Raw genomic sequence first — 14629 nt, forward strand, 5'->3', positions numbered from 1 at the left:
AGTGTAGAGGCAGGTTCTTTTGGTAGAGGCTCCCTGAACTGCAGAAGAACAATATTCCTTTAATTTCTTCCTTACGGCCAATCTTGTCATCCGACATTCAAGCTGCTTCTAAGACCACCGCCCAACTACTGCAAAGGCAAACCTTCTCAGGTGTCCCCAGCTAGAAGATGACTTAACGATGCAGCGGCTGGTGGTGGCCGCTGTTATTCCAACGGCGGCAGGAAACACCCGAGGTGAGGTGCAGTGGGCAGGCAGGACTTTCACAAGGGTGTAGATCCAAGGAAGGCATGTCGTGCAGAAAGAGCGATCTGAGGAAAGGCATCAATGGGAGGGATGAATGGATGCGGGCTGAAGCAAGGCCGGGCAGGGCATTCCGGTTCCACGATGCCTCTGTGATTCCAAAGAACTCAGCTTCCACCTCTGGAGAATACTAAGAAAATTCTAGAAAAGCTGGGCGCTGGTGGCTCATGCCTGTAATTCTAGCTGCTCAGAGGCAGAGATCTGAGGATTATGGTTCAAAGCCTGCTGGGCAGGTGAGACTCTTATTTCCAATTAACTACTCAAAAACTGGTTATGGATCCGTGGCCTAAAGTGGTACAGCGCTAGTCTTGAGCAAAAAGAGTTCAGAGACAGCACCCAGGCCCCGAGTTCATGCCCCATGACTGACAAAACAAAAACAAAATCAAAACACTCTGGAAGAATGAAGAGAACATTAATTATTGATATCCATTTCTCCTTCCTAGTTGCTTATGTGTGTGTGCGCGTGTGCGTGTTCATGCACATGTGCGTGTGCTAGTCCTAGGGCTTGAACTCAGTGCCTTGGCATTCTCTATTCCTTAGCTTTTTCATTCCAGGCTGGCTTTCTAAACCACTTCAGCCACAGCTCCACTTTCAGCTTTTGGGTGGTTAATTAGACCCAAGAGTCCCACAGACTTTCCTGCTCAGGCTGTCTTTGAACTGTGATCCTCAGATTTCATTCTCCTGAATAGCTAGGATTATAAGTACCTGGCTGTCTGGTTGCTTGATCTTTTTGTATAATTTTGTGGTCAAACGCTGTCATAGAAATCTTTGTGTCCTCCTTACTCCAAGTTCATATATTGAAACTTTATCCCAAGTCCATTGCTTTAGGAAGGGGGACCTTGTGCAAGTTGTTAGGTCGAGGGTAGAGCCTCATAAATAGGACTAGTACCCTTGTAAAGGAGATGCCCAAAGAGCTCTTCCACCCCCTTTGCCAGCTGTGAACAAGGGGAGCAGTCTGCACCAGCCACCAGATGTGCCAAAGCCTTGATCTTGAGTTGCCCAGCTTCTAGGACTGTGAGAAATGATTCCGTTGTTTATGAGCCACTTTTTAGTAGTTGGTCTTAGAAGTATGAACAAACAGGCTTTTTGGGAAGAAAATGAAACAAGCTTCTGATGTTAAATTCATTTTCTTAATGTAGAGGGTGAACCTGTATCGAACCTTTCACCTAAATGTACATAATCTTGTACATGAGAATGGACCAGAAAGTCCTTGCACTCCAATATTTAAAAACCTTCTGCAACATCTGAGGCCTTCGCTTGGGCTCTTCAGTGTTGGGTGATTCTCTACCTCTCAGCTCAAACTAACTGGCACCAGTGCTGGCTACCACAGCCTGGCCTTCCAGCCTCAGGCAGAACATTTTCAGAATCATTTCCCATAATCAGACATCTCACCAAGGGGTCTTGCTTTGTATTTTCCCTTCTCCTTTTCAACTTCAACATCCTGTCTTTGAAACAGTTGTCAAGCGGCAGGTCTTGAGTCTTCCTTCCCTCCCATCTCTCCCTCCCTTCTTCCTTCCCTTCTTTCCCTCCCTCCCTCCCTCTCCTTCCTTCCTTCCTTCCTCTCTCCCTCTCTCCTTCTCTTCCTTCCTTCTTTTCTCCCTCCCTCCCTTCCTCTTTCCCTCCTTCCCTTCCTTCTGATCCTCCTTCTTCCCCCCACCCCCCTCTATCTTTTATACTGGGAATTGGACTCAGATCCTCATGTTTACCAGGCAGGCACTCAACCACTTGAGACTTGCTTTAGGCCTTTTGCTTTTAGTTCGTTTTTCAGACAGGGTCTTGGTGCCTTAGACTATGATCCTCCTGCCTCTGACTCCCACGTAGCTGGATGACCGGCATGTGGCACCATGCCCAGCTGATATCGTTCTAAGCATACCTTCTTATGGGAAAGGACTGCAGAAAGCATTTACATAGGCCTTTTAAAATAGCAGCTTTGTGAGCTAGCACATGCACATCACCCAATGTCGCATGGATTCAAACACTTCTGCACCCTGAGCCCATTTGCAGTTGCCTCTCAATCTTGTCCCCAGCTTTTGGCAACCATGGACCTACTTTTAGTCTGTATAGGTTTTGGGTTTTCTTAAACAAAGAAGTTTCCAGTGTTGCTTTTTATATAATTTCTATATCAGTCATCCGAGGACCCATGGGAGCAGCTTTGGATTATATAACATTCCTTTAAAATGGTCCCTTTTTTTGGATGACTTTTGTCTAGAGCTACAGACAGGGTTAATAAAAATTTATGAATGGTTGCTCCATAATGGGTTATTATAATTTATCTTCCTAATCACTAAAGAACCATCTAGACAATAACAGCAGAGATTCCGCCCCCCCCCCCCAGTCTCCCCTCGGGCCCCTGTCCAAATATAGAGCCCTGAATGGACTATTGATCCAACCAGCAGTGTATGTAGACCTGGAGCCTGGTCTGGCTTTGAGAACAAGGAGAAGAAGCCCACGGGATCCCCACTCTGTTCTTCACAGGAGTCTCCCAGATCCTCCCAATGCAGAAATCCTGCCTTTGTTCACATCCTCTTGCCTGTAGGGAGTGGCTTTCCTCTTCTCCCTGCCCTGAATTCCACCCACTCTTCAAGATCCATACCAAGATTTAGTACCTCCCCTCTCCACACGTTGTTCAGGCTCTCTGTGTTCAGATGCCACATAGTTTAGTCACCCTTGACACTGTGTATGACCATAAACAGCTTTTCAGAGGGGACTTTGCCATTAGCCCCTCCTTCAGTACTCCCCTGAGGCCTAGATGAATAGGCTGTCCTGACCCCTACCTCCTGATTCTTTCTCTTTCGGAGCTCCTATATATAGCCCTTTGAACTTTCCTTATTATTTTCTGCTTTATTTCATAGTCCTTTGAGTAGTTCATAATGTTGTGGGTGTCTTGTGGGAGGGAGATTATTCATTTTCAAGTCCTCCTTGGGGAAGTGACATAGTGCCTCGTACATGATAACAATAAAATAACAGCCATCAGCATGTGCATTTCACTTTGTAGTTTCTAAAGGGCCTTCACATCCCTCTGTGTTTGATCCCTATGGCAATCCTGAGAGAGAGGGATGATTATTAGACTCCTTTTACAGACAAGAAATCTTGGCCTTGTCTCTCTAAGATATTCTGTTACAAACTACCAGAGCTCTGCAATGTGACCCTGGAGCTCAATAAATCTTTGTTGAATTGATGGAATGCGATTTGGCTGGTCACGGAAAAATGGATGAAGGTACAAGAAGTTAGGAGCAGGGTCAGTGCTTATGTGTTGTAACTTTTGTGCGTGGTGGTTCATATCTATAATCCTAGCTACTCGGAGGATGAGATCTGGGGATTGAGATTCAAAGCCAGTCAAGGCAAAAAAGTTGGCTATATATATATATATATTTTTTTTTTTGGTTAACCAAGAAGCAACTTTATGGAGACGGTTCCAACATTGACTGGTCAGGGCCACAGCACAGTCTCAGGAGCTGATACTGTGACCTTGGACTGAGTTGGCTAGATTTTATCTCCAAAAAAAAAACAAAAAAACAAAACAAAACCCTAGCAAAAAGCCATTCTGGAGAAGTGGCTCAAGTGATAGAGCAACAAGCAAGCCAAGGAAGAGTGTACAGCCCTGAGTTCAAGTCTGGGTAATGTGAAAAAAAAACAAAACAGTGTCAAATTGAGATTTTAGAGCAAAAGGAGACAGGGTGGTGGGTAGTTATCTAGGAAGTTTAACAGCAAAATACTTTTTTTCTCTGGTTTGGGAAATGGTTTTGCAAAGGTCTTCCTTAGTTGTGAAGCCCTCTGGTTTTGGATCTGAATTTCCCTGTATTATTTCCCCACCCCCCACCCCCCCCCCCACCGGTCTATCCACAAGCCATGCTGTCCTCCAGGACAGCCAGGCAGGTGCAGAACAGGCTTGGAAGGTCCTGCTTGGAGTCAGAGCGGATCAAGAGCCGGGGATGGCTGGGGAGGTGAGGCTTCCCATAGAAATAACAGCAAGCAGGCCCGGTGGAGGTAAGCTCCCTCTGATTGGAACAAGGAAGCCCTGTGGAAAGCAAACACATCCCCTCTATCATTGCTGAGTTTATGGCTCTTTAAACACATCTGCTACAAAAGGCTGCTGTAGGGTAAATAGCAATGGGGGCAAAGGCAGGAGAGCCGGGAGCCAATTGAACCACAGGTATGTGAACTTGCAAAGCCTGTCTTGCTCTGGAGGGTGCACACGCAGGTCCAGGCTGCCTGTTCTCCCATGTGCCGTCTTGGCTCTTTCTGTCAAGACACCCCAGGGAGCAACCTAGCTGCAGCAGCTGGGGACATGGTATTTTGTGGGGTACAGTGACCCATCCTATTGCTGTGGACCCCACTATGTGTCACCATCAGGGCTCACCACAGCATCTCAAGCTATTCTTTCCTTTTGTCCTCAGGACAAATCTAGGAGATGGAGTCTTTAAGTCTTCATTGACAGAAAGGGAAGCAGCCCAAGGAGGCTGAGTGACTTCGGTCCCCAGCATTGTAGCTCGGAGGCAATTTCTGCCCCATCCATTATCTTGCAAGGGATTTAACTCTTACACTTGGATAGTTTCTTAATAGTTTCTCCCATTATTTCTTGGTTTTCTGCCTCACATTTCTTTTTTTTTCTTTTCTTTTTGCTACAGGACATAAGTAATTTGTAAATAAAAGATGACCTTTGGCAATCACTCACTAGAGATACGTATCTCATTGTGACTGGTGAGGTTATGTTCACTGTTATCGTTTATTTACTTGCTGGTTTACAGCAAGTAATTCCAAACAGAAAATGCACCAAGTACACAGCTCTCTCCACTCCCGTTCCCAATTCATCCCTAGGAATGACAAAATGACTGTATGCCAATCCCAACTTTTTCTCTTATCTTCTCAAATATTATTTATTTTGTGACAGTACCGAGGCTTGGACTCAAGGTCTGGTTGCTGTCCCTTAGCTTTTTTGCTCAAAACTATCACACTACCACTTGAGCTACAACTTCTGGCTTTTTCTGATTAAGTGGAGGTAAGACTTTCAAAGACTTTTTGCCCAGGCTGGTTTTTGAATTATGACCCTCAGATCTCAGCCTCCTGAGTAGCTAGAATTAAAGGCATGACCCCCAGCACTGGGCTAAAATTCTTTATTCATTTAATTTTATTTTGGTGCCAGTATTCAAGCCTGAACTCAGGGACTTAGCCTCTTTTTTGGGGGGGGGTCTGGTCGTGGGGCCTCAACTCTGGGCCTGGGCGCTGTCCCTCAGCTCGTCAGCTCAAGACTAGCGCTGTACCACTTGAGCCACAGCACCACTTCCAGCTTTTTTCTTTTTGCTTATGTGGTGCTGAGGAACTGAACCCAGGGTCTCATGCAGGCAAGGCAAGCGCTCTACCACTGAGCCACCTTCCCAGCCCAGACTTAGCCTCTTGATTGGCTTTTTCTCTTAAGGCTAGTACTCACCCACCTAAGTGATACCTCTACTTCTGGCTTTTTGCTAGTTAATTAAAGATAAGGATTCTCAGATCTGTCTACCTAGGCTGGCTTTGAACTGTGCTCCTCAGATCTCAGCCTGCTGACTAAGAAGTATTATGGGCATGAGCCATCAGCAGCTAGCTTGATTTCTTTTTCTACACAGTTAAAAATGCATTGCAGATCCAGATGTACATTCATTTTACAGACACGGAAACTGAGGTTCAAAGTGGTTGAATGAGCACCTAGACTCAAACAGAGGCCATATGGTAGAGCTGGGAACTCAACGTAAAACCATCTGACCCTGACCCACGTTTCAACCTCTCTAGCTAGCTTCTGGTCTAATCCAAGAGCTTTGGCCACTAAAGACTTGACTCTCCTGCGTGGATTATTTGCTCCTGGGTTAATTGCTCAGGCATTGCATGCACTTGTTTTGTTTTTTTGTTGTTGCTTTTACAAATAATTGTATTGTTATTATGAAGGTGTTGTACAGAGGGGTTACAGTTCCATAAGCCAGGTAATGAGTACAATTTTTCCTGGACAATGTCACCTCCTTCCTTCACTTTCTCCCAGTTTTCCCCTCCTGTCTCTGTCCACATGTCACATAGCTCATTTCTTACATGGTGTATAGTGACTACCCTGACCGCATTAGTTCACTCTTCCTCCTACCAGTCCCATGTCCTCCTTTGGTGCCACTTCTGCCTGTCTAGTATGCATGCCTTCAGTCATGGTGGGGCTCAGAGGATGAGTTAAATAATGTCTGGAGCAGGCTGTGTCCCCAGGTGAAGGGGCTGTGTGGACGCACAGAGGGGACATGCTGGCTCCTTTCCCAGATGTGCCCACGCGGCCTCTCTCAGAACTGGTCTAAGGTTTCCTTCCAGCTGGCTCATCCTGTGACCTTGGGAAAGTTCTGCCTCTCTGCACCTTTGTTTCACACTCAGTTATAAAACAAGGCTAATAATACTTTCTACCTCGATCATTAAAGGGAGAAATGAACAGACAAGCCCCGTAGCTCCTCCTTATAGTTTGAATACCACCAGAGCAGAAGAGATGGGAGAGATCACTGAAGCATCCTCTACTGGAGGTTAGACAGACAGATGGACAGACAGACAGACAGAGGCAACAACTGCCCAGATGGAAACGCATTTTAACCAAGATGTATTCCCCTATGGAAACTGTGTTTCTTATAGATTCTTCCTTTTTTTGCACAGCTATTATTATTATTTTTAAATCTTGCACTTTGGCTAAAACACTGCTTCTCTCTGAAATGTCCTCCCCCACTGCCTCTCTGACATTGTGCCTGTCACTCAAGGCCCCTCTGAAATGCCACATTTCCATGAAACCTGCCTCTATTCTTTCAACTAAACTCTCTCTCTCTGTCTCCCCCTCCCAGTGCTTTGTGTGTGATTCTCTTCAGTTCATATTCAGCCAGGTGTTATGGTGTTGTTGTTTTTTTAAATACAAATTTTATCATTCCATTCTCCTAATATATCATCAGTATATCAAAGACAAGAATAATGTCATTTCCATAGCCCCCCTAAACTGCTAACATAGCCTTTTTTTTTTTTTTGGTCGGTCATGGGGCTTGAACTCTGGGCCTGGGCACTGTCCCTGCGCTCTTCAGCTCAAGGCAAGCGCTCTACTGCTTGAGCCACAGCGCCACTTCTGGTTTTCTAGTGGTTTATTGGAGATAAGAGTCTCATGAACTTTGCTGCCTGGGCTGGCTTTGAAACATGATCCTCAGATCTCAGCCTCCTGAGTAGCTAGGATGACAGGCGTGAGCCACTGGCGCCCGGCTCCTAACATAGCCTTTCATATTGTTGACTCATATTTAATTGCGGAATGGACAAATACATGAATGAAATATTTGTAGAAGAAAAATTTCAATAGTGATTATCTGGAGAAGCTGATCCCACAGAGGTGCCAATTAATCCACCCACCCATGCATGCATCCATCCACCCAGCTACCTTCCCAACCATGTATGCTTTGGACAAAGAGTACTGGAGAATCTCCTAGTGCAGGACATTGTTCAAGGTGTCTCACATCAGTCCTACTCAGGTTTCTGCACACAGTCAAGCAGGCTGTGTTAGTGTTGAGAGACCTGGATCCTCGCTAACACTGTAACCTTGAGCAGGCAGCACAGTAAATCTCCATTTCACTTTGCCGGTGAAGGGGCTAATACTGGAGATCCTGTTCTGTCCCACTCCCAGAAGTATGGAAGCAAAGTGCGGTAGCAAAGTGAAAATGTTTCAGCTTGCTCAAAGTGCCACAAGCACACGCGTGTATTTGTCTACATATTCATATGCACACATACACATAGGTGAATTGGCATAGACATGTTTTTAAATTAAGGTATACAATGCATGATAGATATTGATGTTTTTTGGTCTTGTGTTCAGAGCCTTTTGATGTCTCTTTTGCTTTTAGTTCATAGCTGGCACTCTACCAATTGAGCCTCACCTTTCACTTATGATTTTTTGATAGTTCAATTAGACATTAAGAGTTTCATGGATTTGTCTGCTCTGGCTGGCTCCAAACTGTGATCCTCAGATCTCAGCCTCATGAGTAGCTAGAATTGCAAGTGTGAACCACTGGCACCTGGTCTTGTGTTGTAGTTATATCTGTAGGATTATTTCAAATAGATTTTCCCCTATTTGCAAATTTAATGTTAATGTTATTTAGCTATCATCTATCCATCTATTATGATGATCATCAGCAGCATGTCTCTACAGATTATCTATCAACTATCCCCCAACTGTTGGTCATTTGAGCAATTTTCAATTCTTCATTATTACACATGACCTATTTATAATCACACTGCCACCTCACACATTCTTGGCTTGGCTCCCTCTACTGTCAGTTGATATCTACCCAAGGAATGCCAACTCATTTTATTATTAGCCTGTGCAAGACAGAATTAGGAAGGAATTATAAACATATTTTTTTAATGTCAGATTGTGAGTTTCTAAAATAGTTTGGGAACCACTTCTTTGGTGAGGAGTGAGTTTTGGACAATTGCATTGTGGTTCATATCTAGCAGAGAACAAAACAGGGGAGAGTGGGTAGAACTTCATCCATTAGTCAAGTTCTTAAGAACCTCCAAGAGAACAGGCACTGTTCCAGATTGAAGAAAACGGTTGTGGACCTTGCCTGAAGGAGTTTATAGTTCTGTGTGGGATAAAGGGCTTCAGGTGGGCCACCTGAGCAAATCTACTAGGGCAGAGTGTTCAGGACACACCCAGTGGAGTCCAGAAGCAATGCCATCTCTTTGGGTCCTAGGAAGAAGTGCCAGGAAAGCGGGTTCTGAGGACCTGCGACCTGGGGACCAAGGTTCAGGGGCAGAAGAGTCCAGGCATTGGAGAAAGGGTACCATATATTGATGCCCCAAAGAATTGTTGGATGAGATTTCCCAGGGAGGGGATTCATGGCGATTGAGGTCTATTTGGAGGCCCATCTTTGGAAAGATCAAGTCACTTAGAGGAAGTCTCTGAGTGCCTCACTATTCCCCAGGAGATCTCAGTTCAAAATAATCAGTGTACCAGAGCTTCATTATCTTGGGGTGACACGTGCCGAACTCTTCCAATGTAATATATGTGAGAGTTGGCTCTAAGCCCCTTTCCTTCAAGCTCCAGTATTTCCATCAAACCCTAATGTGAAATATAGCTATTGCCATGGTTTGGAGGAGTGTTATCAGAGGCCCGTGTATTGAAAGACTTTGTTCTCAGATGGTGCCATGGGGAGGTGCTGGAACCTTCAGGAGGTGTGGCCTAGTGAGAGGTCATTAGGTCATTGGGGGGGTGTGCCTTTGAAGGGGATTGTGGGACCTTGACCTCTTCCTCCTCCTCCTCCTCTTCCTCCTCCTCCTTTTTTTTCCTTTTAGTGAACAGTGGGCTCTACTCTAAGCCCTCATCATTGTCACCCAGCGTCTCCAGCAGAGGTGGAAAGCAACGGGTTCACTGGATGTTAGATGGGAACCTCCAAAACAGTGAACTCAACAAATTTTCCCTCTTTATAAATTAAAGATCTTAGGTGGTTACAGCAACAGACTGCTAACCAATACAGCAACGTTTCTTGACTCTGGGCCATGAGATTGTCCCCTGCTATTGGCTTATTCTAGTCACTACCTGTATACTTGCAAGGGGCTTTTTTTTGGTGAACATACCTTTCTTTAAAATTTTTTATTGTTATTATAAAGGTGACACACAGAGGGGTTACAGTTATGTAAGTCAGGTAAAGAGTACATTTCATTTTGGACAATGTCATCCCTTGCAAGGACCATTTTATAAAAGAAAATATTTTAAATTAGGATCTGTACCCTATCAAGGGCTGAATAAGGGAGCAATATAAAGTAATCTGGAATTAGCTTGAAAATGTGGAGTGTCTAGCCTTCACATATATCTTTTTTTTTCAGATGGTGCATACTACAAAGCTGTCTGGTCTGGTAGGCCAACAGACAGACTGCCCGACACGACTTACTGCAGCGTGTCCTAAGGTATTTCTCAGATTTCCCACCAATATTTGGAAAATAAGATCATATTAGATCACGTGGTAAGATGACAATTTTTTTCTAAAGTGCCTGCCCTGGCAAAGAGTAATTCCATAAAGAGTAGTTGTTATTTTTTTAAAAAAAATATAATTATCTTAATTGAGTTAGAAAAAAAGTGAGCTGGGCTCTGGGGGCTCACACCTGTCATCCTCGGTACTCAGGAGGCTGAGAGCGGAGGATTGCAGTTCAAAGCCAGCCTGGGCAGGAAAGTCTATGAGACTCTTATCTCCAATAAACCACCAGAAAACCAGAAGTGGTGCTGTGGCTCAAGTGGTAGAGTTCTAGCCTTGATCTGAAGAGCTCAGGGACCCTACCCAGGTCCAGAGTTCAAGCTCCATGATCAACAACAAAAAAAAAAAAAAAGAAAGAAAGAAAGAAAAAGAAAAGAGAAGAAGTGTAGATAGTACCACAGAGAGAAAGTTCTCTAATCCGGTCTTTTGTGCTGTTTTGCAAATCGGAGATCTGTTTTAGCTACAGAACTCAATCCTGCCTCCTGGAAAATGTTATTTTACATTATGGGCACTTCAGATTTGTTCCTTTAATGCATCGCATACTTTTTTTTTTTTTAACAAACTGACAGCTCTTTGATCTAATTTGCTGGTAGATTATGCAAGAAATAAATATTGTATTGAAACCAGGAGCTAGTCAGGTCTTGCCCTTTTCCCTGCCTCCTCCTGCTCTTCCTCCTGCCCCCTGCCTCCTCCACCTTGCCTCGCCTCTGCGGTGGAGTCAGAGCAGGATAGTGGTAGGCACAGATTCTTGTTTGTTCCTGACTGCGGCTCAGGTGGCCCAGGTCTTAAAGACCTCTGTCTACTTGTTAACCTTGGCCCTGCACCTGTTAGTCCATCCCCGCCTCCACCTGTTGCGGCTGTCAGCCACTTTCTTTCTCTTTAGATCATCTGACCTTCTGTAGTCTTTCCTGTGATGTCCACTGCTATCCAGGATTTCTGGTAGACATCGAGGGCACTGGATGACCCCAAAGTTGAAACAAGGTTCCAGCGGGATCACCTTAGGGCAAAGGGCTTCCTCCAGCCTGGGGCAGGATGGCAGGTGGGGAAGGGCTCCCGGGGACCTAGCTGACTTGGCAGTATTCCTTTGGTACTTCTCTAAAAAGTGCTCCTGAGAGCCAACCATCAAGCTTCCTGTGTTTATCTGGGAGCAAGCAGAATCTTGGCAAGAAAGCATCAGCCCTATAACAACAACAACAACAACAATACAGCTCTCTACATTAAAGCACAACACTATTTTCCCTGACAGCCTAAAATGAGTCACCAGCAATTGCCGCTGTGAATTTTGCTCCTTTATGCCATGCCAACTAAGACAACTATGAAGAGAGCCATCATAGGGGCTTCCAGAGAAAGAGCAAGAAATCTGCAGAGGCCACAGAGCTGGTTTTCTCCACGCAGGTTTTGTCCAGGTAACAGAACATAAGCTAGGGCTGGTGATTAATCATGTGGAATTAACCACAATTCACCCTTGGGTTGTGGGGGAAATTGCAAATGCATCTGGAGCTCTTGGTGACAGGATAAACCATGCATGAGGCCTCTGCCTTCCAACCTAGTGCTCTGTAAATTGTTTCCTGTGGTTTCTGAACTCTCATTCTGAGAGAGAAAGAGAACCCTCTGAATAGGTCATTTTCTTTATTCTGTTGATATAAACTAATGAGGAAGCAAGCAAAAGCTATGCACATAAGCAAAGTACAGTTTTTCAAAAGGAATTTGTTTATCATCATCATTATTGCTCTTACTCTTCTAGTGCTAGGGAGTGAACCTAGGGCCTCTGCATGCTAGGCAAACACTCTACTGCTGAGCTACCCAAAATTATGCTTGCCCTTCAAGCCTGGGTATGCTGTGTATATAGTTGCACACACCTGGCTGCTTTCTTTAACAGTACTTTGATAGACATCTCTGCCTGCCATTACCTGAAGATCTTTTGCAGCTTTTGTGTTACCAACTAGACCTTGTGTGCATTTATTTATTTAACACTGCTCCTAAATTCTGCCCATAAAGGTGGCTTCTTGCTGGTTGGTTTTGTTTGGTTTGCTAATATAAAGAAGACACAAATCATATTTTTGGGGACTTACCTTTTTGAGTGCTTATACAATCTTTCAAAAGATATGCCATGGAGAAAGAAAGCTCATGTTTTTCTCTCTTGAGGAGCTCAGAGGACAGACATACAACCCACAAATTATTCTTAACATGTTTCAGCACAAGCTATCATCAATTTTCTGGTATTTATCATCCTTCTAAACTTTATTCCACTGTGATTCTTTAGTTTTTAGATTTGTGTGTGTGTGTGTGTGTGTGTGTGTGTGTGTGTGTACGCGCACGCGTGTGGGTGTGTGTAGGTCCTGAGGCTTGAGCTTAAACTCAGTGTCTGGCTGCTGTCACTGAACTTTTTTTTTTTTTTGGCTCAAGACTAGCACTCTATCAGTCGAGCCACAGGTCTACTTCTGGCTATTTGGTAGTTAATTGGGGTTAAGAATTTCATGGACTTTCTGGCCAGAGCTTTTGAACTGCAATCCTCAAGTTGCTGCCTCCTAAGTAGCTAGGATTACAGGCCTGAGCCACAGGCGCCTGGCTATTTTTTAGACATTTAAAGCATTCTGAAGTACATTTTTGCACTGTGACATTTTCCCCATTTGGATCTTCCCCCTCTGAAATCATTGCCTGTCTATTGGATGATTGAAAGATCACCCTGAGAACACGAATGTGATTGGTTGAGAAGGACCCCCTGAGTGTCTAAAAGAAGAACATGTAGTTATTCAAATACGTGGGCTCTGTTCTACTGGAAATTCTTTGCTTGATACCTTAGAGAGAGGCAGATCTGTGATTCATCCTGCATAGTAATGAGGCATTGCTGAGAATGAATGCTAAATATTTTAATAGGCAACATTTTGGAGTGAAGGCTCTTTTACACAGTAAATAGTTGCTGATTTGTGTGTACATACATCATTCCTCCTGGAAAGCTAAGTGATTTTTTTCATCTAAGGGTAGTCAGTAGATAGAATTACCGCAGTTCTAATCTTCTCCTTTCTCCTGCCTTCTCATTCTGTGGCCTCCTCTCTTTTATTAACAGATGAATTCTAGCACAAAAGACAGCTCTAGACAACAGGGCAGAGGGAGGTGAGAGGATTTTAGAGGATGAATGTTGTGGCATGTGTGTGGGCCGCCACCTTTGCATCTGTGTTTCTGTGACCAGATAGCCGGATATTCTGAACCACTATTAAAGGCCAGCAGAAGCCCCGCTTGGTGTGGCAATTACTTCTGAGATTTTACGATCTGGAGAAAAAGGCATCCTGGACAATACTTAGTAGATATTTCTCCCCTGTTTTGAACCTTTGGAGAATGCTGGTATTTAGATTTGGACTGGAACACTATGATTTCATTTTTCACAAACATTTACAAAAATATTGTTCTTAAAAGAGTTTGGAATACTCCCTGAAGGGAATACTGTGCATCTTTATCTACTAATCAGGATGTGAATTCTGCCCCCCCCCAGTGGTGGGTGGGGGAGGGGTACTGCATTGTGAATTCAGAACCTCAAACTTTCATCCAGGCGCTTTTTACCATTTGAGACACTTCATCCATCAGCCCTCTTTTTTTGCATAAAGCTTCATGTTATGCCAGGCCAGGCTGGTCTTTGATCCTCTATTTGTGCTTCCTCTTGCTTTTGGGGTGACAGGTGGGTGTCACTGTACTTAGCTGCTCATCAAGATGGAGTCTTACCTTTTTTTTGGACTGGGCTGGTAAAAAGCCTCCTGTTCTTTGCCTTTCAAGTAGCTGGAATTACAGGCTTGAGCTACCACACCCAGCCTAATTGATCATTTGAAAGTGAAGAAATTCAGTCTTGAAATAACCTTGCTCCATGCTCGGAGCACAGCCATGACAGTGACGGGGAACAACCTGGACATCGAGCAATTTCATGTCTATTTATCAGCTCGTTTCCATGGAGAAAAATTCAGAGAACTCTAAGTAAACAGATGCCGAGCCAGCGTGCTATTCCTAAAGATGCGCGTGGACCGTGTCCACATTGAGGTTGGCAAGGCTTTCAAAGAGCTGGGAATGATTTGGGTGGGGGCGTGAAAGACAAGATAATTTTAGATCCATTTTGGAAAGCATCAAATCCCACCTTGTGAGAGGCTGGATCCATTGTCAGCTTTGTATTTCTGAGTGGGGAGCTTCTAGAACATGCCGGCAGTCTCCATGCCTGGTCTGGGTACCACACTCTTGTGCTTTTGTTTCTTTCCCTTAGGAAAACTCACCCAGCTTCTCTTGAAGACTAGGCCCCTCTCCCCTCCCTCTTCCAAAAAGCTTTTTCTGCAGCTCCGCCACAGTGATCTCTC

This window comes from Dipodomys ordii, unplaced genomic scaffold, assembly GCF_000151885.1.
Source record: "Dipodomys ordii isolate 6190 unplaced genomic scaffold, Dord_2.0 Scaffold189, whole genome shotgun sequence".
Lineage (NCBI taxonomy): Eukaryota > Metazoa > Chordata > Mammalia > Rodentia > Heteromyidae > Dipodomys > Dipodomys ordii.